This window comes from Fukomys damarensis, unplaced genomic scaffold (assembly GCF_012274545.1).
Source record: "Fukomys damarensis isolate Sample0158 unplaced genomic scaffold, DMR_v1.0_HiC HiC_scaffold_39, whole genome shotgun sequence".
In the NCBI taxonomy this organism is placed as follows: domain Eukaryota; kingdom Metazoa; phylum Chordata; class Mammalia; order Rodentia; family Bathyergidae; genus Fukomys; species Fukomys damarensis.
Window position 1 is genome coordinate 21,500,217 of NW_022900951.1, and position 23,783 is coordinate 21,523,999.

Genomic DNA, 23,783 nt, shown 5'->3' on the forward strand with positions numbered 1-23,783 from the left:
CCTATCAGTCTGTTATTTTTCTTTGCATCATCTAGGTGCTGTTGGATTGATTTCCCCCGATCCCTTACTGTTTTTAAGAGATCTCTCTTTTCACAGTCACTGACTGAAATTCTATCTTCTAGATATAAAATTGTATCTTCACATTCATTCATCCTGTTGTGAATGCTTTCAGTAGAGTTTTTAATCTGGATAACTGTTTGAATCTGGTTTTTGGATTCCATTTCTTTCCTATTCGGGGCATTCATGGCTTCTATCATGGTCCTGAGCTCATCTATTTTTAAAAATCTATTTCTTTTCTAGAGTCTCTAAGTCATGTCTTTCATTGTGCTCACCATCTCTGTAGTTATCTGGGAAATCATTTCTGTTTTGAATTTTTCTAGAGCCTGATTGATCTATTTTGTTACTTCCTGTGCTATAAGTTCAGGCTGTCCTGGTGGTTGGTTGTCAGACTTTTCCACCTCGTTTCCCCTTGAATTTGCTGTTGGTGAACTGGAAGTCTGTCTTTGTGCCTTGCTTAAGTGTTTTTTCATTTTTATTTTTGTTGTTGGGCTGTCCTTGTTTTAATTCCTGGGTTAGTTCTTTGATCTTCCTGATATAGTTCCTCTTTAGGTTTTGAGTCTTTAATGCCTCAGAGACACTCTCATTTTCATAATATCAGAAAAGACAACTCATTAAATCAGTCTGAACCCCTTAACCCAAGTGATATATTCAGCAATCAAGCACAGCCTAGAAATTGACCATTTGTGGCAGTTATTAATGTACCACTTTTTTTTGTTGCTTTTTTGAGACAGGGTCTCACTATGTAGTTCAGACTGCCCTGGAACTGACTGTGTAGCCCACTTGGTCTTGAACTCACAGTGATCCTCCTGCATTAGCCTCCTGAGTGCTGGGATTACAGGCATGCACCACCACGCCCAGAATCTATCACCTTTAACCATGTGAATTAAATCAAAATCAAGGACCAGCCCAAAATATGTTTATAGTGAATAAACTCTTCAATATCGCAGCTTTACCCTTCAGGATGGGGACTTAGAAGGCATTAGGAGTAGAATAGATAAGATAGGTAGAAGGATAGGAGAAGGTTTCAAGTGAAGCCAGAGGACACAGGATGATCATGCAAACTCTAGAAAACTGTTGAATACAAGAGGGAAAGTCAGAGTACAAGAACAAAGAGAAGAATAGAACAAATTAACAGTAATATGGCATCTATAAATTTTACTCACTTTCCTTTGAAACTAATGACACTTGAAGGAAAAGGAGAGAAGGGAAAAATAAAAAAGAAGAAATATGAATTAGGGCAGGAACCGGAACAAAAAGGGAGATGAAGAATAATGTTGGTGAGCAAGAGACTGAGTGGGAAAAAGAAGAAAGAAAAATGGAAAATTTTGCAGAATGGGGAAAAATAATATTTTAAAACTAAAAATTAAAAATATGAGGAAAAGAAAAAAAATTTGAAGAGCCTCCTTCAGGGTATATGTCTGTTGTCATAAATAGATAGTGTGGGCAGCAATGTGCAGAACTAAGTCAATTAGTTTCAGCGAGTCGACCACAGATCCCTGTGATTCAGGCTGAATTCTGGCTGCAAAACCCAAGTTGTGCTCCCTGACCTCCTGCAGGGTTGAACTCTGCAAGGTTCTATTTCAGGTTCCAGCTGCCCTTCCCCTGAAGATAGTCCATGTTCTGATGGAAGGTGGTGATCCCTCCAAATTACCAACTCTAGAGGTCTGTTGTGCCTTTATTGCAGTTGTTCACTTCCATTCTATCTTCTGGAGTTCAGTAAAATGGCCTTTATGACCATCTGTGCCTTTGCAGTGTGGGTCCAGGTAGTGGCACGACCAGGAGGTCCAAGAGCATGGGGTGGGGTGCTGCTGCAGAGGAGCCCCTGCAGCTGGTTGTCCCTCACCAGTCTGCTCTGATGCAGGCCTGGGGCACTGGAGTGTTAGGGTGGGGGAACAGTGAGCTCCCTGTCCAGCTGAGTGTTCCTCACTGTTTTATTCCAATGAAGGCCCATGGTGCTGGAGGGTGGAGGAGCGGTGAGCTCCCTGTGCATCTTTTTTCCACCTAAATTTAGCAACTCTAGGTACTCCAAGAGAGAAATGCATAGCCAAAGGCCAAAGAAGGAGAACACATAGATAAAATCTATTTCCTGTTGACCACTCCCCAAACCTTTGTTCTTGCCTGTTCCTTTCTAGGAACACAAGTTGTTTGTTTGTTTGTTTTTGCTTTTTGCGGGGGCAGAACTGATTTAGCTAACAGCCTTTGTGGTAGTTGGGAATCTGAATGATTTAACCATGTTCATGTAATGTCAGTTCAATTTGTTATTTTTCTCCCTGACTACTATCAAACATAAAGAAACTTGAGTGTGAGAAAATAATATAGACCCAATGAAAAGTTGATAATTTGATACCTGACAAAGTATTAATCTTCTAATATTTCTCAAAGTATTTAATAGCAAAACTAATCATGGAAAGAAGAAAGGATATATTGTATAACCTTAGCCAACCCAAATTTAGACAATTTCAGGAAATACCTTCCTTAGCAATTTTCATCCTATAAATTCTTATCAGACCATTAATTTTCTATTACTATGTAACAGAATACCACAAGCTTAGTGGTTGAAAGCAACACCCATTTAGTAGTTCAAAATTTTATGTGTTAGGAGTTCAGTATGAATGGGTGAGATTCTTTGCTCAGAGTGTCATGGGCTGTAGTTAAGGTGCCACCCAGGCAGAATTCCTATTTGGAGACTCTAAGGGGAAATATGCCTCCGAATATATATTATGTTGTAGGTGGAATTCAATTCCTTGCAGTGGCAATACCCATAACCCTTACTGGCTGTCAGCAAGGGCAATTTCACAACCTCTTCCTTGCCATGAGATCCTTTTCATCCTTAAGCCAAAAGATGCTTGAGGTCTCTGATTTCTTTTTGTATAACCAGCAAAGAAAACCCTCTTTTAAAGGGCTCATGTGTTTAAGTATGGTTCACCCCAATGGTTTTTTCATATATACCTATGTACCTCAATATAAAATGAAATGCCAATGAACTGTTTTCCTTGCTAATTCTGAATTACTGTAAAATGTACAAGAGGTCTACTAGGAGTTCAACACTTAAATAGATTAAATCATCTGACACATGGTATATTTCATATAATTGAAATACCTAAAAATTAGAGCAATATATGGAACTTATTTAAGTAAAGCGGACTTTGACTGAAAGACGAGCCTGCAAGATTGTTACTAACATTGCAATATCTATGTTACACAGTACAGATACATTGCTTATTATGGTTCTAGCCATGTAGGAACTGAAGCCTCTTTTTTTCAAAGGGTAAGAGAAAGAATTAAGCGGTTTTAGTAACTGTACATTTTGTATACTTTTAAGCAATTTAAAAATTACAGAAAAATAATAAACATACATAGAGGCTACAGTGCAGTACCCTATTCATAGTACAGCTGAAGATAAAATTTAAAACAATCAAGTTTGAATGTACATAATTGTTAATGCACTGAGTTTATTACATCCAAAGGGAATAAAAGCCTCTTCTCTGCCTGCAAACAAGACCTATGTAATGGTCAGCAGTGATTAAAAAAAATCAGACACCTGGTTTCCTTCATTTCTGTTGAAGAGTTCACATGAAGGGAATACCATTCATTAAAAAACATTTATTAGTTTTCATAGTCATAAACAAGATGGAGTTCACATTTGACTCTATCCCATTTAGAAAAATAAAAGGACTGGTTCTAATTTAGATACTACTAATGTTCCTTTTTTTCCTGGAGATGTAGGATTGTTTCCTTGTGGTTAGCTTATTAAAATGTGGAATATACACCTTAGATAACAAAGAAAGTTTACCTGAATACTGTAGCTTAGCATAAATATCTTTATATAATCTTTCTAAAACTGTTTTTCAGAAAGCTCAAGTTAACAATTTCTATTTTTTTCACAGATGATTACTGTCCTAGTTTGGAGAAACTGGATGGCTTACTGTGGGTCCATATAGTCGTTTGTCTTTATCTCTAATGATGGGAAATGATTCACTCCAACTTTCCAGTGAAATCAGTGCACACAGATCTCATTTTCCCTTTCTATTGCTAAAATATTAGTCAGAGAGACACAGGCATGTTCTTAAAAATTAAGTCCAAAACACTTAAAATAATTCTGCATTAGAAACTTGACTCTATCATAAGCCTCTTGTTTTGGGGAGTCATATTGGGCTGGTTAAACACTCCAATTCCACTATTAACATTTAAGAAGCAGAATATTCTAGCTGGTTCAATCTAGAGGTTAGTTACTGCAACGCTGACTTTGGGTTGGTTGTGTAGGTTCAGTGAGGTCTACTCTTCCTCTAGCAGAATTTGCTTCTGGATTCTGTGGCTCATTCTTTGGCAACGTTTTAGATAATGCCTTGAATATTTCATTTACATTCGCTGATGTTTTAGCTGATGTTTCTATGGATAATAAACAGTTCTTTTCTGCATAGGACTGTGCTTTTTGGAAATCTACAGTTCTTTTATTTGCTAGATCAGCTTTGTTTCCTGATAAAGCTATTACAATGTTAGGACTTGCTTGCCTCTGAAGTTCTTTAACCCAGTTTTTTGCTCTTACAAAGGATTCCTCATTTGTGATATTATATACAACTGTGGCTGCTTGTGCTCCTCTGTAGTACTTTGCTAGGCTATGGTATGGCTCTTGACCAGCTGTATCCCATATTTCAAACTTTACTGTTGTCATCAAGATAGTTCTTTAACCCAGTTTTTTGCTCTTACAAAGGATTCCTCATTTGTGATATTATATACAACTGTGGCTGCTTGTGCTCCTCTGTAGTACTTTGCTAGGCTATGGTATGGCTCTTGACCAGCTGTATCCCATATTTCAAACTTTACTGTTGTGTCATCAAGACACACAGTCAGGGTTAGAAAAGCAGCCCCAATGGTAGTCTCTTGATATTCGTGAAATTGGCCTTTCACAAAATGAAGTACTAGGCTTGATTTGTCAACAGCAGACTCTCCCAGAAATACTAGTTTGAACTGGCATATTTTATTTCCAGTATTTGACCTATTAGGTTTTGTTGCTCCTCAGTTAGCCATGTCCAAGTTTGAAATGAGTCCCTAATTTCAGACTCCTAAATGAACTTGAAGGATGCAAGGTGTCGATTTTTTTTTCTTTCTGGAAATATAGAAATCTGAGCCTGTACTACACAGAGCACTGCTTTGGAGCAAGGTCCAGGTGTGGTCTGAAGAACAAGGAACAAGCCTGCAGCCTTGGCAGCCTCTCCTCCTTGCCCGCTCCCCTCACACTCCCGATGTTTTCTGTATATTAAAGTCAACTCACTGCAAAATTCCTGCACAGCAGTGCCCAAATTAGTGTTTGAATAACTGGGAGGAGGTAAGTGTACACCCAGGATTAAGGATGTTGGATGGGCTTCTTAGATTTCTTCCTTCCATATTGACTGACCATGCCCTGGGGGTGCCTCATAGCCTCTGCCCCACTCCAGGAGGAACTTTTTCCATCCCCCAAATCCAAGTGCTCCTTTTAGGCATGTGTACCAGGAACTCTCTGAAACGATAATTTCTTTCTTCATAACTTTAACTTCCTGGAAGTGGTTTTAGTGCTCCATGAAACTGGTGACCTGAATTAACTTACCCCTAATAAAAGTCTGCTCTATCATTTATTGACTCTTTCTGTGCATGATCTGCTGCAGTAATTTTCTTTTGTGAGCTTCTTTATTTCATTTTATATTATACCTATCTTCAGTGGCAGGCAAAAGGAATATTGTATTTATATTTATATCCTTCTCTTCTATTTTGCCATAGTAAAGGATACTGTGATACATTTTTCGTTAATTTGTGAAATATATTTTTTCTCTAACTATATATCATTTGCACATTTTTTTCATATGTTAAAAATTTTCATAATGGAATGAGCTACCCACACAATCTTATTACTGGAAGACAGCTTTTCTGCCCTTATTCAGTTATTGGTTGATGTCAGGAATGGTTCTATGGTAGTTTGTTCTATAATGATTAACAACTGAAATTTACTTGCAAGCTTTTAATTTTGCTGCATGTATGTAGATAACATATTTTACCTCAAAACACTGATTTTTAAAAGCATCGCAATTATTTCTCATTCGATCTATTCCAGAAGATGGCACTGCTGCTGCTTCTGCAGCAAAAGCACATACTAGGAAAAAAGAAAGCTTCAGTAGGATATTTTTGTATTTCATAATAATACACCAGGCATCCATATTGGCAAAAATATATTTTTGAAATGACATTTAAAAATACCTACTACTATTTTTCCTCCTTATGCTGAGTTTTGCTTTTATAGAAGAGATAATTACATTTCATACTCATTAAAAGAAATATGTTGAGGTAGATTGAGTAGGGACCTTCGGTGTGGTTGTGTTACCAGAATCAGGACTCAGTTGATGACTGAATCAAATAGTTATTACTTTAAGAGGATGGAAGTGGTGTCTGATATTACATAGAAGCTCTACAGAGACCTTCTTAACGGATTCTACTTTGAATAATGTAGTTATCAATGCTCTTCACCTAAATTGTGAATGGTATAATTGCCATTAATAGAAGTGTGAATTCTTGCTGTACAATTAGTTTTTAAGGATTTTTTTTGTTTTTAAAAATGACACTAGTACTTATGAAGTATTCAGTGAGTTGCAGAGATCAAGCACTTGTTTATATCTGAAAACCTCATATCAAATTTTAAAATATGGTACTTAGCCGGGCAGGCGTGGTGGCACATGCCTATAATCCCAGCACTTGGTAGGTTGAGGCAGGAGGATCACTGTGAGTTCAGAACCAGCCTGGGCTACGTTGTGAATTCCAGGCTTAACTACATAGTGAGACCCTGTATCAAAAAACAAAAACAAAAATAAAATATGGTACTCACCTATGTAGGTGCTGAATGTCTTGCCAATGGATCAAATCCTATTAATTGGAACTAGAATATTTTTACGTTGTTTTTTCACATTTGAGGTTTAAACAGGGAAATGGGGAACAGAAGTTTGCCAGAACATAAAATCTAGAAAAAAAGTTTTGTGTATCTAAATTAAGAGGCCCAGAAAACAAAGAAGTGACATTGAGGTCGTTAGGAAAGTATTATATTTTCATTAAAAACATAGTAATTCCATGTTCAGCTGTATGAGATAATATAATTCACTGCTTTTCCATAGCACCTGGGCATATATTGCGTGCTTAATAAGTATTTAGCGAAAATTGTTTTTGATACACTATGTAGTGTGCTATTACTACAATATCTCATTTCATTCTTACCAAGAAAATAACTTGTTGTTATCTACATTTTATAGCTTAGGAGACTGAGAGAGGTTAAGTAAATTTCAGTGAAATAAACTGAAAATGGCAAAGTTGAAACCCAAATGTAGGCAGTCTGCCTCCCAAGTCTGCTTTCTTACGTATCTTCATTTTATATGTAGTATCATGGGCACAGAATGTTCATGTCATATTTTAAAGGTCATAGTATTAGAATTCAGCAAAGCTAGGGTTCAAATTAGCAGTTTAAATTGTTTTAGTTTATTAGTGTTCCACATGTTTATAGTACATAACGTTGACATTCGTATGCGAGGTTGGTACACGTGCATACCACATCCTTTTTCATCCCCTTTCCTTTCCCTCCCTCTCTGCTCCACTCATCATTTGCTTCCCTATCTTTCGTTGCATGTGTGTGCAGTCTGTAATGTGTATATGCCTTGTGTGGAGCTGGTACATGTACGTAAAATATCCCACTTTCTTTTATTCATCCCTTATCCCTTTCTTCCCTTTCCCTTCCTCCACCTCTTGATCCTCTTTCCTTGTGAGAATAATCTCTCTACTCATTTTATCTTATTATTTGCTCTTTATTTTTACTTCAGGAATATAAGAGAAACAATATAATATTTAAGCTTGTGAGCCTGATTTATTTCACTTAATAGTATGGTTTCCAGGTGCACACGTTTCCTACCAATGACACAAATGTATCATTCTTTGTGACAGCATAGTACTTTACAATATGTAAACCACATTTTCTTTATCCATTCATCTGTTGATGGACATTTGGCAGCTTTCAATACTTAGCTATTATGTTTTGTGTTGCTATAAACATTGGTATGCATGTATCTCTATAATATGCCTTTAAAATTTCAGGAAGAGATCTAGAAAGGAAATAGAGTCAAGTGGAATTTCTAGTTTTATGGTTTTGAGGAATCACTATACTGATTTCCATAGTGGTTGTACTAGTTGGCATCCAATTGTGATCATAAAGCCATTATTTTTAATCACTTCAGTAAACTGCAGTGAATAAATCCTTGGCAGATCATGTCTTTCTTTCTTTTTTAGCATTTTATTGGTAAACTTTTGATCTACATAATGTTTACATTCATCATAGAGAATTTGAACCTGTATATAATATATCTTGTTTCTTTTTTCCCCATTCCCATCCTCTCTCTTCAACACTTCTTTTATTTCTAGAAGTTTTGTTTTCATTTTTCTTCTGTTCTTTTTCTCTTCCTTCCTCTCCCCTTCCACTCTTGTTCCCTTTCCCGTTTGACATTTTCTTCCTACTTCCCAGTATCTGTTATACATGTTGGTCCTTATTTACCCTTTCAGTTTCTCACACAAGAGAAGTGATGAGATATTTAAACACGTGTGTCCAATTCATTTCACTTAAAAGTATGGACTTAAAGTGTATCCATTTACCTAGAAATAGATTTATCATTTTTTATGTTAGATTAGTACTCCATCGTATATAAAAACCACATCTTTATCCATTCATCCATTGATGGGCCTGTGGGCTGTTTCTAAGATTTAGCTCTTACAATTGTGCTGCTGTAAACATGGAAGTACATATATCACTGTGGCATGATGCTGTAAACTCTTCTAGGAAGATACGAAGAAGGGGAATAGCTGGATCAAACAGCCCTTCTAGTTTTAGTTTTTTGACTAATCTCCATACTGATTTCCATAGTGTTTGTACCAATTTACAGTCCCACCAACAGTGGAGAAGGGTCCCTTTTTCGCAAAGCCTTGCTGGCATTTGTTGTTGGTTAATTTCTTGATCATAGCCATTCTTCTGGAGTAAGATAGAATCTCAGTTTTGTTTTAATTTGCAATTCTTGAATGACCAATGAGGTTGAACATTTTTTTCATGTATTTATTTTCTGTTAGTACTTCTTCATCTGATAGGTGTCTATTCATTTCAGATGCCCATTTTTTGTATTGGATTAGAGTTTCATCCTTTATCAATACACTTTACAGCACATACTCTATTGTTATTAGGAGATAGCCTTCAGTGTAAAAAGGCAAATGAAGTAAAGAGATGGTGGGATATGTGAAAGAGGAGTATGACTCCATAGGAGGAGAGATAGAAGAAAAAATAATCAGTAAAAACAATAGAAGGTCAGATTCTATTGGAGATCTTCTTTTCGTTTGAATGAAGGGTTAGTGTACAGGGATTTAAGAAGATATTTGTGGGGTAAAAACCATGAGGTAGGAAGAGGGTGGTGTAATTTGGAATTGAGGAAAGTTAGGAGGTTGTTGGAAACTGTTGATTTATTTGTGCACGTATAAAGTGGAGAAGAGGCAAAGGAAGACAAGGGGTTCAGCAAGAAGGAAGAGCAGAAAGAACAGAATAGAGAGGAAAGCATATTAATACAAGAGAAGACAGGGTTGACTAAAAAAGTACAGAATATAGGAAAAAACTTGAAAAGGAGAATTTAAAGAGTATGAGAAACAAGTGAAAAATAAAAAAATAGTGTTGCTATGGAAGCTAGACATGAAGAAACAGAAAGGGGACACAAGAAGAGGGAGAGAAAATAACTAAAGTAAAGGAAAAACAGAAAACAAAGTTAAAAAAAATTCAGCAAAAACCCAGATTGAACACTTCAACATGAGAATGTCCATGCAATTTCCATGTGACCATTATGCCATAATGCCTGTGTGTCTACACAGTCCCCTTTTTGCCTTAGTTGTGGCAGGAGTTGGAGGGCATGATGCACACTGATGGGTGTTGGGCACATGCCTCCAAGTGTCAGTGGAAATCAGCTGGCGGGAGTAGGTAGGAGTCGATTTGTGCACTGGTGGAAGACCACAGGAGCCAGCAATCTTTCTGAAAACACATTGGAGTTTTAGATCACACCTTATTTCCTCTATCCATTCATCTGTGACAAACATTTGGTTTGTTTCTACCTCTTGGCTGTTATTAATAATGCCACTTTGAACATGTGTGCAAATCTGTTTTTGAGGTCCTGCTTAAATTTCCTTGCATGTTATCCACATATGGCTGATTATTAAAAAAAATATTAGTGACATTTAATAATTCTGATTTTGGGCCTGGTTTTAGAATCTATTTTTAAAAATATTTAATTGCTTTCAGTTCTATTAATACAGATTTTCTTTAGGTATTAATAGAAAAATAATCTAGAATAGGCAGGCATTCTAAAACATCAAAATCTATTGAGATGACCATATGATTTTGATCTGAATTCTATTAATATAGAGTATTACATTTATTGATTTATGTATGTTGAACCATCCTTCTGTCTCTGACCTTAAATCCAACTTGGTCAGGGTGTATGATCTTCTTGATGATCTTCTGTATTCTGTTTGCCAGCATCTTATTGAGGATTTTTGCATTTATGTTCATTAAGGAGATTGGCCTATAGTTCTGTTTTTTGGTTGGGTCTTTCCCTGGTTTTGGAATTAAAGTAATACTTGCTTCTGGGAATTAATTTGGAAGTATTGCTTCCCTTTCAATTTCATTGACAAGTTTAAAAAGTAGTGGCAATAGTTTTCTGTCTAGAATTCAGCAGTGAAGCCATCAGGACCTGAGCTTTTCTTTGTTTGTAATGTTTTAATTACACTTTTAATTTCACTGAATGTAATTGGGATGTTTAGACTTTTTATTTTTTGTTAGTTCAACTTTGAAAGTTCATATGTTTCTAGGAATCTGTCCATTTCTTCCATATTTTCCATTTTATTAGAGTACAGGTCTTCGAATGAGGTGTGGATGATCCCCTGGATATCTGGTAGATCTATTGTGACTTCACCTTTTTATTCCTAATTGCATGAATCTGAGCCTTTTCTTTCCTTTTTTTGATAAGCTTTGCTAAGGGTTTATTGATTTTATTTATTCTTTTGAAAAACCAGCTCTTGATGCATTGATTTTTGGTATCATTCTCTTAGTCTTCATCGCATTAATTTCTGTTCTGATCTTCAAAATTTCCTTCCTTGTATGAGCTTTCAGTTTGTCTCTCTCTTCATTTTCTGGGAGCTTATGGTTAAGTATTAGGTTTTTTATTTGAGCCCATTCTGTATTCCTAGTGTGGGCATTCAATGATATGAATTTTCCATGTAGACCTGCTTTCATTGTGTAACGTAGATTCCTGTATGTTTTATTGGCATTATCATTTAATTGCAGAAACTGTCTAATTTCTCCTTTAATTTATTCTGTGACCCAATGATTGTTCAGTGGGGTGTTATTTAATTTGCACGTGTTTGTGAAGTTCTTGCGGTTTCTTAGGCTATTGATCTCCAGATTAATTGCACTATGGTCTGATAATATACTGGGGATAACTTCAGTTTCTTTGCATTTACTTAAGCATGTTCTATGAGCTAGCATGTGGTCTATTTTGGATAATGACCTGTGTGCAGCTGAAAAGAATGTATATTTTGATTTTGTGGGGTGGAACACTTTATAGACATCTACTAAGTCCTTTTGTTCTAAGACTTGGTTCAGTTCTGTTATTTTGTTGTTGATGCTTTTTTGTGTCAGTGGAGTATTGAGGCCCCCCACTAAAATTGTATTAGTGCTTATTTCATTTTTCATATGCATTAATATTTATTTTGTATCATTGGGGGCATTAGTATTTGGTGCTTATATACATTTATGATTGTCGTTGCTTTCTCTTATATTGTTCCCTTTCTAAGGATGTAGTAGCCTTCTTTGTCTTTCAGTTAGTTTTCATTTGAAATCTATTCTGTCTGCAAATAAGATAGCTACCCCCACTTTTTTCCGGGTTTCTGTCAAATGAAAAACTATTTTCCATCCTTTTACTCTCAGTCTATGAATTTCTTTGTAGATTAAGTGGGTTTCTTGTATGTATACAGCATATGGTTGGATTTTGCTTTTTAATCCATTCTTTCAGCCTGTTTCTTTTGACTGGTGAATTGAGGCCATTAACATTGATGGTTATAACTGTTATGTATTGACTTTCCTTGTCATGTTATTTTCCTGTTGTTGGTTCTTTTATTTTTCCCTCTCTCCCTTTAATTTCTTGCCTTGTCTGTTATATTTGCTCTGTTGGCCCTTATGGAGTTGTAGTCTTCATTTTCTTTTTTCAAGAAATTGTTTAGAAGTGGTTGGAGTGCCAGTCTTGTGTTCATGAAATTTCTCAGGTGTTCTTTGTTGTGGAAGTATCTTATTTCTCTATCAATTTTGAAGGAGAGTTTTTCAGCATATTTCAATCTCAGTTGAATGTTGTTTTCTTTTAGGACTTGAATACTTCACTCCAGGCTCTCCTTGACTTGAGGGTTTGTGTTGAAAAGTCTGCTGTGATTCTGATGGGCTTTTCCTTTGCATGTGATTTGTTTCTTTTCTCTAACTGCTTGCAGTATTTTGTTCTTCTGTTGGGTTTTCAGGATCTCATTATATGTCTAAGTGTAGATTTTTTTGATCATGGCTACTTGGAGTCCTATATGCCTCACTTATCTATATATCAAATTCTTCCCCTCTGTTTGAGAAGTTTTCTGTCATATATCTATGAACAGTTTTTCAAATGTAATTTGAACTTTCTCCTGCTACTTTATGGATTCCTATCATTCTTATATTATTCTTCTTTGCATTATCTAAGAGTTGTTGGATTGATTTCTTGCGGTCCCTTTCTGTTTATAAGAGATCTCTCTTTTTCATGGTCACTGACCGCAATCCTAGCTTCCTTTTTTTGGTATGGGGGATTGAACTCAGGACCTTGTTCTTCTGAGGCAGGTGGCGGCACCACTGAGCTAAATCTCCAGCCCATTTAACTTTTATAGTAATTTAACTTTTAGCTTTTTCAGGAACTTCTACACTGGTTTCCCTCATGGCTAATTTACATTCCTACCAACAATGAATAAGGATTCTTTTTTCCCTGCATCCTTTTAATATTAAGTTTTGATTTTTGGCTACTGGAAAATGAACTGGAGCAGGTCATCTACTAAGATAGACTGTGGAAGAACACTATGTTGATTGGAAGAGTTGAGGCTTGTTTGAAATTCTGGCTTTGAAACACTTTTGACAGCTCTAAATAGAGATACCAAATCAATATTTGAATGACTTAGAGAAGATAGGATAAAAGAAGTCTTTAAAATATTTGTTCATTCAACCACTACTCAATTTTTTGAGCAACTGTATACTAGGTACACTGCCATACCGTAGGGATACTCATCTAAATAAGAATTTCTCCAAATTTGTCTGGCTCAATGCCTGAAAGTATAAATTTGAAATTATGAAATGTCTGTTGTGTGACTGTCCTATGGCCTGAATGAGCGGACTTTGTGATATTTTATAGACAGATAAGAGAGACAAATTTTTAATTATTTCAAATCGAAAGCATGTATAGAATATAGATTCTAAGGTGATAAATGCTTTTTAGGGGGGGGAGTTTGATAATGTGGCTAAAAGTATTTGATATAGGGAGAGGAAAATAATATTGAATGAAAGGGTTTTATGATAGGCAAGATTAAATAAAGAGGAAGTTATTTTATGGAATAAAAATATGATAGAAGGTAATAAAGAGATAATTGAGAGAGTTAATTAGAGAAGCTAAGAAGTGCTTGGAATTCATAGGACTAATTATTTTGAAATGAGAGCGGTACTTAGCATTGATGTTGCTTAAATTTAAATTTCCATTGTTATTGCATAAAGTTTTGTGAATAAAATCTCATAAGTAAAATAATTCATGTTTCTTAGATGTCTTCTTACTTTGTAATAATAAAATGTTTCTAACATATGTAAAATTTGGACAAAAGAAATAATGAGTGCCTATTTAGCCACCACCTACGCTCAATTACTTTTCCTTTTTATTTTGGAGAATTTCTTTTCTTTTTATCTGTCATTTATCTAACTAACCATCCATTTGTCCTCCTACCCATCCATGTTGCTATTTTTTAAATCCTTTGAAATTAAGATACTAACATTAAAGCACTATATCCCTAAATGCTTAAGCATGTATCCTCTAAATATAAGGACATTATGTTATTAACATATCATCACTACATACTACTGTTCAGGAAATTTAAAAATAATTTCAGTTAACATTTTATGTGTATTAAAACTTTCCTAATTTCCCCCTCCAAATTATTTTATAGCTGACTTTTGAAAAATTAGGATTTAAGTGTTGTATGAAAGGAGAGAAGGTTAGCACTCCCCTTGACAAGGATGGAAGAGGCCCTTGGGCCTGACAACACACATATGATTAAGGCATTGCCACCTACTTCATGGCATCTAAGCACTGTTTTTTAGGGATGGGGATTTAGCTCAGTGGTTCTGCTGCTTGCTTTGCAAGTGCAAGGACCCAGTTTGATCCCCGGTACCAAAAAAAAAAAAAGGATTTAACCTTAACTTGTGCATTATAGTTAATTTTATTCACTGTTAATTTAGAATAACTCTCTTGACTTTGTTTTTCTAATGACATTGACTTTTAAGGAGAATGGGTCAGTTGATTGGCCTATCTTGGATTTGTCTGATTGTTTTCTCATGGTGTTGGTGTTGTTAACATTGTCATATATTTCTTATTAATTGGAAGTTAAACTTAAGCTTGATGAGATATGGTTTAGATGTATTTGGTGGAAAGAATTCCTAGGAGATATTATGTACTTCATATTGTGTCACATCGGCACATAATATCAATTTTGTGTTCTATTTGATCATCGATGAAAGTCATGACTGCCAGATCACTCCATAATTAAGGCCCATTTCCCTTTGTAATTAACAATCTATGGAATGATCTTCTTCTGCTTTTCAAACATTCAAATTCTTGCACTGGCCTTTTTAGAATTCACTGATGATTTTTGCCAGTGTCTGTTATGTAATTGAAGGTAGTAAAATGATACCTTTCATTTTGGGTTCATTATTTATTCACAAAGCTCACATATTTAGACTATTTTTCTACCAGATTTTTAATTTATACTTTTTGATTTTTACTTTACATGGGAGTTAGCTCTTTGATATGTCAAAATATTTGTTCTTAATTTGCACTTTATTTTTAATCTGTTTATACTTTTTTCCAGACAAGCATTTTTATTTTTAATTTTTATGTAATCAAATATATTGGGCTCAAGGTCTGGGGATTTAGCTCAGTGGCACAAGCACAACGTCCTGAGTTTGATCCCTGGTATATGATAATAATAATAAAATAATAATAAATTTTAAAAATTGACCAAATATATTGGTCCTAAATTACCTTAGATTTTGGTTCATAATGAGAATATATTTCCCCACTCTTGTTTATGAAGCAATTTACCTAAATTTTATTCTAGCATTTGTATAATTTTGTTGTTTACATTTATAATTCTGATCCCTTTGAAGTTTATTCTGGTTTATGGTGCAAACTGTGAATCTTATTTATTTATAGTTATCCTGACATCATTTATTGAAAACTCCATCTTTTCCCAAATAATTTGAAATTCCACTATTTTATACTTTACACTAGTTATTTTTTGGAACATCATACACTTTAATTTTTATTCTTCCATCAATACCACATTATTTTAATTAGCTGTAAAATGCATTTTGATATTTGCTTATGCTAGCAATCGTCCTTCCTCTCCTCATCATTTCTCATCTTAAGTGTTTTTCTGGCTTTTATTACCTTTTTTGGTATTTGAATTTTATTAGCAACTTGTGTGGCTTTGAAATAATTTTTAGTGCTGTTGACATAAAATTAAACTTATAAATTAAGAACAACTGACATTTTAATGATCTGATATTTTTCTTTTATTAAGTCTATTTTTGTATTATTTTCAGGAATGTTTTAATATTTTTTCAAAGAGGTTATAGACATTTCTTTGTTAATTTCCAGGTATAGGTTTTGCTTTTACGATAAAATTGAGGTATTATCTTCTATTATATCTTCTGCTAACTTACTTGCATAGATTAAGGCTATTTGACATCATGTTACCTTACTGAATTATCTTATTGTTCATGATAGTTTCACTTAGATTCTGCTACTTTTCTGGTTATATAATTTTATTATCTATACATAGTTTTAATTTTTGTTTTATGTTTATATTACTCTAATTGCTTTCCTTTCTGATTTTTATGTTAAACAAATTGTTAAATAGCAGGAAATGTGGGCACTTCATATAGCATCCATGTTTATGATGTGTCTTTATTAAGTAAAATGCTGTCTTTTGGGTGTGGATATGATTGTATTTAGAAGAAAATCTGTTAAGGTGCCGGGGATTTAGCTCTCAGTGCTTCTGCCACCTGCCTCGTGAGCACAAGGACCCGAGTTTGATCCCAGGTGCCAAAAAAAGAAAAAAGAAAAAGAAAAGGAAAAAAAAATCTGTTAATTCCGATCTTATTAAGTTTTTATTTTAATCAGAAATTGATGCTAAAGATTACATTGAAGGTATTTTCAGTATCAAGAAATTTATCACATGATCTTTCTTCTTAGTCTTATTAAAGCAATGAGATATTTTAATGAGTTGCTTAATAATAAACCACTTTTATTGTTTCTGAATAAACCTCGTCTTGGTCATGATGTTCTATTTTTGTAAAGTTTCAGTGAATTCTGCTTGCTGTATTACTTAGAACTTTTTGCTTTGATACTCATAAATGAGACTGGTCTCTGTGTTTCTTTTTTACAGTTTTATCAAGTTTTGGTATACTCACTTTATAAAAATAATTTATAAATTTTTCTTCCTTTCCTACATTTTGAAGTAGTTAAATGGCATTGCACATTTGTCCATTAATGAATTAGCTGTATTCCCTTATTCCTGGGCCTGCACTTTTGGTGGGGAATGTTAATTGATGACTTTCTATATTTCTTCTATAGATTTAAACATTTCTATTTCTATTTAAACTTTCTGTATTTAAATCAATTTTGGTAAATGATTATTTTTCAGAAAAATTACCAATTTGTTTTTTAGATATTTTTGAGATGAATATCTTATGATTTTTCTATCAGTCAAAATACTGGCAAGAAACAGATACTTTATTTGACATGGGTGGAAAAGTTAAAGAACAATGTACAAAAAATGTAGGCAATGCTTAAAAAACCAAAGAGAAGAATCCTGGACTTACAAATGTGGGGAGCCATTGTAAACCTAGGGAAGGGACAAAGATAAACAATTACTGGAACCCAGGCTGCATAATTTTTAAAGAGGGCCATCTGTAGGAGTTGTGGATTTTTGAAAGGAATGCTAGCAGTCAAAGATAGTCCAGTGGGAGGGTTGTCTAGGGGAAGGGTGATAAATACCCAATCTCATTTCCTTACCATTCTCTGACCTTCCCTTTGGAAAAAGGAATAAGATCCAGGTCACAGGACCTTTGCAACTTTTAGGAGTCAGTCCTTCCAGGCTGGGCACACAGGAGAGAAAAGAGAGGTAGGAGGAGTATATAGCAGACGTTTGTCACAATTTAAAAATTTACTCATTCAGTGGTTATTTTGCCCATATAATTTATTTTTTTGTATATTTTGTATGTTCATCTCTTGATTGATTTAGCTAGTGGCTGATTTACTTTGCATATTTAAAAATCTTTTATTAGTACATGTTAGCACTACATATGAGCGTGTTCATTGTGGTAAGTTGGTAGTGTACTTAACATATCTCAATTATTTTTATATTCTCCCCTACATTTCTGGGTCTCCTTCTCATTTGCAAAAGGTCTTTCTCCTTGTTATCTATCTTTTATTTTACTCTTTAATTTACTTATATTTTGGGCTTATCATATAAGAGAAAGGTTATGATATTTAAGCTTGTGAATTTTTATTTATTTCACTTAACATAATGGTCTGAAGATGCATCCATTTTCCTGCAAATCTCTCAAATGTATCCTTCTTTATAACAGTAGTACTCCATTGTGTACAAATACCATATTTTATCTATTCATCTTTAGATGGACATATACGCCCCTTCCAAGATTTAGCTATTATGAATTATGCTACTGTAAAAATGAGCATGCACATATCACTGTAACATGGTGTTTTTAACTTTTTTGGAAACATACCTAGTAGGAGAATAGCTAGGCAGAATGGAATTTCTGTTTTTAGTTTTTATATTAAAACAGAAAGTTGCAGACTTTTTAAAAAGAGGCATATTTCTATTTTGAAACTCATTAAATTTTGTTTTCATCTCTATTATTTCCTTCTTATTTTCTTTTGGCTTACATTTCACTGTTTTTCTGGTTGGATGATTAATTTATATTAAATCTTTTAGTTCTATATTTTTCAGTATTTTAGGCTATAGCTACCACTTCTCATTTTTATATTTTTATTAGTGCATATTTGTAGTGCATAATGATTCGATTTATTATGGGATGTTGGTGCATCTTCATAATACATCTTAATGCTTCTGTGTTTCTCATCCCTTACCTCTCCCTTCTCTCCCTGCTCTTTCCACTATTTCTATTATTGTGTTCTTTTGAAGCTTCTTCCTCTGGATTTCCTGAGTTCATAATTTTATAGCTTCAGTTGTTGTAAATTATAAGTCTTTTAAGGAACACCAAAAATACTAAAAGCTATATATCACCAGATGCCAAGTCACATGATAACTACAAGGAAATTAGCAGCCCTTGGGTTATGAGAATTGGTGTTGGTGAGTTGGAATACAATTACCAATGACAGTGTTGTAGTTGGAATGCAAAGTTGCCATTGCCCCAGAGGTCTTTGTCAAAGTGGTAACGTGGGGTTCAGAAAGCACTGCATGCCTGATCCTGGTTCTAGTGAAGTGATGATGCTAATGGCAATGTGTGGCAAAAAAATTTGCTTCCCAAAATACTATGGTAGAAAAATGATTGTTTTCTCTAGTTCTGCGAGGAAAGCTATTGGTATTTTGAAAAGGATTGTGTTAAATTTGTATATCAGTTTTGGAAGTATGGCCATTTTCACAATATTGATTCTCTTTTGCAGAAGGAAAGGGGATCAAGAGATGAGGGAAGGGAGTGAAAGGGGATGAAAAATGAATTAAGATGTGTTATGTACATGGACCAATCCCTCATAAGGAGTATAATTATTATGTACAGCAAACATGCCCTAAGAAAAATAAAAATTCAAAAAAGAAAAAATGTACATTGTATTTATAAATATTTTTAATGTAGGTGATCTCATATGCCTATGCATTTCCATATTAATAAATCAAATATTAAAATGAGACATTTGAATAGGCTAACCCCACCTCCAGGAAGTTTTTTATATATTCATGTCAGAAGAAATACATTTCTTTTGGTGTGTGTAGGGTACTGGGTTAGTTAAGAGTAAACAAAAAAACCCAATAATTTTAATTTAGGGTCCCTCTAAGAGCATCACTTTAAACATGAGTTCTATCCCCTGGAAAATGTTCTTAGGGATAGTTATTTAACTTTCTAAACTGCACTCACCTCATTGGCAATTTGGGAGTATTGACCATTTCTGTCCCATAAGGGTATTGTTAGAAACGGTTTTACATATAAAGCACTTTTCACAGTTTTTTGACACAGAAGTTAATTAATATAGTAACTAGAGGATAGTGAGTATATGATTATTGTGCTTGCATGGGACTAGGATTTACTCTATCTTAATTTCCCTACATGGTGCTGAGCAGAGGTTAGTTGCTGTATAATATTTTTTGGATCATTTCTTCATGATGGTATTGTATAAGGCACAAATTTAGGTGATAAAAGGGAGGGAAGAGGGATAATAAATTTAATTGCTCAAATTAAAATGGAAATATAAACTAACTCTCAAATTTAGGAGGAGACCCCATTAGATTATGGCTGATAGAGGAGTTTGTGGGAGCAGCTTGATGTAGTGGAAGAAATACATTTTGAAGTTAGACCTTCATTTCAACTCTGATTTCTTTACTTGTGAGCTGTGTGTCCCTTGGGAAGTTATTTGACAACTCCGAGCTTCAATTTTAATGTCTGTTATAAAACTAAAATTTAAAAACAGGGCCAGGGATTTAGCTCAGTTGTTCCACTGCCTGCCTTGCAAGCGCAGGGGCCCAAGTTCAAGTCCAGGTACAAAAAAAAAAAAAAAAAAAAAAAAAAAAAAGAAAAAATAAAAGGGGGGGTAAAAAAAATAAAAAAAAAAAAAAAAAAAAAAAAAAAAAAAAGGATATTAAAATGATGGCTGGAAATTAAAAATTAGAAGCATAATGTTATTCCGAGGATTAAAGTATTGTTTATGTATCTAAAGCAAATACTGAGTATTAAGCAAATTATTTGTCACGGTGAGCTCTAATAAGTTTTTTGCAAGAACTTTTATTTTGAAGTTGAATAAAATTTAGTTTACAATTTCAGGTCAACTTAGTTGGCAAAAAAAGTGATTCTATGCAGTGAAATAAGAGAGGAGAGGTCCTATACTCATTTCTCATGAAATTAATGGAGTGATCTTTATTCTAGTTTTTATTTTTCCTCAATCTACGAGGTGACAGAATTTTGATAAGAAATGATTTAATTTTTCATAATTTGAATGCTATAAAGAAGAGAGAATATAAAACATAATGGGCTTTTTGTGAGCTGCTTTGGAAAGAAAAGAAAGCTAATTTTCTTGCTGTTAAATCTAATACATGGCAGGTTGAGATCCTTCTGACCAAAATGTGATGCTGCTAGGCATATCCACTAATAGACTCACTTGAGTTGTTCAGCACTAGACATGTACATTTGCTTAGCTTTCCTTGGACAAAGCATATTTTCTAATTTATTTCATTTAAAGTAAAAATAATTTAAAAGGATTATTGAAGTATGTTTTATATATAAATAGTTGCTGATATAGACTTCTTGAATAAATATTTTCCCCAAACTCCGATACTACTCTTTGAGAAAAACAGCTTTATTGTTCTTTTAAAAAGTCTCTGAATAGCCCTCATTGAAAGATAATAAACCACTATTTTAATAGCGTGACCAATGGTGTCTCACCTATGAAGTGATTATGCTTAGAAACAGATGACAGAATGAACCACTTTCTTGTAATACAATGAACAATTCAATACAAAGCAAGACAACCCTCCACTACTTAGCCCAGTCTGTGTGTATGAGTCAAAGAAAGCTTATATTTCATCACTAGTCACCATGGCACATGCCTATAATCCCTGAACCCTGGCAGGCTATAGCAGGAGGTTCTCAAGTTCAAACACAGCCTGGGCAACTCAATGATGCAGTAAGATCCTCTAAATCAATCAATCAATCAATCAAATATATATCTAAAAGACGCTGGGGATATAGCTCAGTGCAAAGGCCCTACGTTCAATCCTCATTACCCCACTCCTAATGAACAAAACAACCCAGAATCTCCGGTGTTTTTTCCCCTTTCCTCTCATATTCTTTCCTCTCCTAAACAGATTTTACATTGATGAATGAGAATCTGCTACTGTGCTCTATAATTATTGTCTGAAATGTTATTCACTAACAGTGGAGTACACTTCTAGTATTGATTATCCTTAAAGGAACAGTGCCTTCATAAAATGATTTTCTACTTTATTAAGCTTTAGGAGTTTAAGAAATAGTGAAGCCAATTTCAGACATAGTTAAGTAGAGAAGACAGAGAAGGCTAAGGAATCTGATGTATTAAAGATTCCCTGAAATGTGTGTAGCTATTGAGGAATCAATATATGTTTCTTAGGGCAGGGACAATGGGAAAAAATGAGAACCAAGACCTGTCATGTAAAGGTACAAGATCCCAATGATGAATGTAACTGTACTAAAATGTACCAATAAACTCAATGAAGGAAAATGTTTCTTAAAGGCAAAAATAAATCGCTATATTTTGAAGTACTGATGAAGGAAAAGAATAAAAGAATGAAAGTAAAAAAAAAAGTGACAATTTATCCTTAATTACAACGTACAATATTTCTCGAGAAAACAAAATATGTTTGTAAAGTTCAAGGGAATATACTTTAGAGTTGTAATATTGAAAGTTTTACATCTTAATAAAAATGTAACAATTTATGGAAATGAGGGCTATATAATATTTCTAGTCGTATACAAGGGGTGATCAGAAAATATGATATATGTTCAAATTTAAAAACCTTATTGTAGTCAAAGACAGATTGCCAAGAATAATGAAATAAGTGTGTTCAAAGTGAGAGTATTTTGAGTACTTGAGGGGCATTATTGGAAATATGTCTTTTACTATAATAAACTAACTTATTTAAACATTCACCGTATTTCTTGATCACTGCTTGTTCTTTTTAAAAATTTAGTTTCTAAATTTAAGTTCAGTGGGAAATATATTGCAAAACCTAGTTTTTTTTTTTTGTGTGTGTGTGTGTGTGTGTGTGCATGTTTGTATTAGATTAAAAAGGAACCTTCATAATTGGAAACTATGCATAGTTAGATTATCGATAGATTTTCTCTTATTTTTTCAACATTTTACTTAAATTATGTTTCCATGGTTTTGACACTGCAGGATTTCACCACTACAGTATGTGCTACTCACTAAAAATTATTGTCCAGCTTATTTTTTTTGCACCAATGGTGTAATTATCAATGTAGTTACCTACTTTTATTTTAACCCTGAAAATGTATTTTTAAAAAAAGCTTTCATTAAGTTTATTGGTACTCTTTAGGTATAGAGTACAGTTACAGTCATCATTAGGATCTTTTAAAAGTATTTTTTATTGCTACATTTTAGATATACAACATAGTTACATTCATCATTGGGATCTTGTACATTTACCTGACATATCTTGGTTCTTATTTTTTCCTGTTCCCCTAGCTTCCCTTCCCCCATTCACCCTTCCCTATTTTCAAAGACTTTGTTTCCATTTTTTTCTTGTTCTCTTTTGTTTTCACCTTTTTACCTTTTCCCTACCTCTCCCATTTACCCTATACCATTAGACCTTTTCTTCCTATTATAAAACATACATTATGCATTTTGACTCTTATTTACTTTATCACACCAGAAAAACTATACAGTATTTATATATGTGTGTCCTATTAATTTCACTTATGAGTATGTGCATCCACTTAGCTATAAATGCCTGTAGTTTCTCGTTCTTTATGGCTGGTCATTCGAGAGATGTAAATGAAAACAACATTGAGATTCCACCTCACCCCCAAAAGAATGGCTGCTATCGAAAAATCAACCAATAACAAATGCTGGTGGGGTTACTGGGGATACGCCACTGTTGGTGGGAGTGCAGACTGGTGCAACCACTGTGGAAATCAATATGGAGATACCTCAAACAACTAGGATTAGAAATCCCACTTGACTCAGCTATCCCTCTGCTGGGTATCTTTCCAAAAGAATTAAAAGAATCATACCACAGTGATATAGGCGCACTCATGTTTATAGTGGCACAGTTTGTAATAGCTAAAACTTGGAAACAGCCCATTTGCCCATCAGTTGGAAACTGGATAAAGATGTGGTTATTTTATAAAATAGAGTACTAATCATTGGGACCTTGTACCTTTACATGATATATGTTGGTTCTTATTTTTTCCTTATCCCCCTGGCCTCCCTTCACTCCTTCCACAAAAATGTGCTTTTTTGTATCACCTGTATACCCATAGCTTTTTGTTTTTATCCTTTGGTACCAGGGATTGAACTCAGGACCTTGCACTTGCCAGGAAGGTGTGGCACTAAGCTACA

General features: G+C 34.2%; 1 non-coding gene and 1 pseudogene across 1 annotated transcript; one reads left to right on the forward strand and one right to left on the reverse strand.

Moving 5' to 3' along the window:
* Positions 1-4,285: 4,285 nt before the first annotated feature.
* Positions 4,286-5,088, reverse strand: LOC104851334 (annotated as a pseudogene).
* A 9,296-nt stretch (positions 5,089-14,384) lies between these two features.
* LOC117284874 lies at positions 14,385-14,510 on the forward strand. The gene has a single exon (XR_004515944.1). It is a non-coding gene; the product is annotated as a U6atac minor spliceosomal RNA (small nuclear RNA).
* Positions 14,511-23,783: the final 9,273 nt, after the last annotated feature.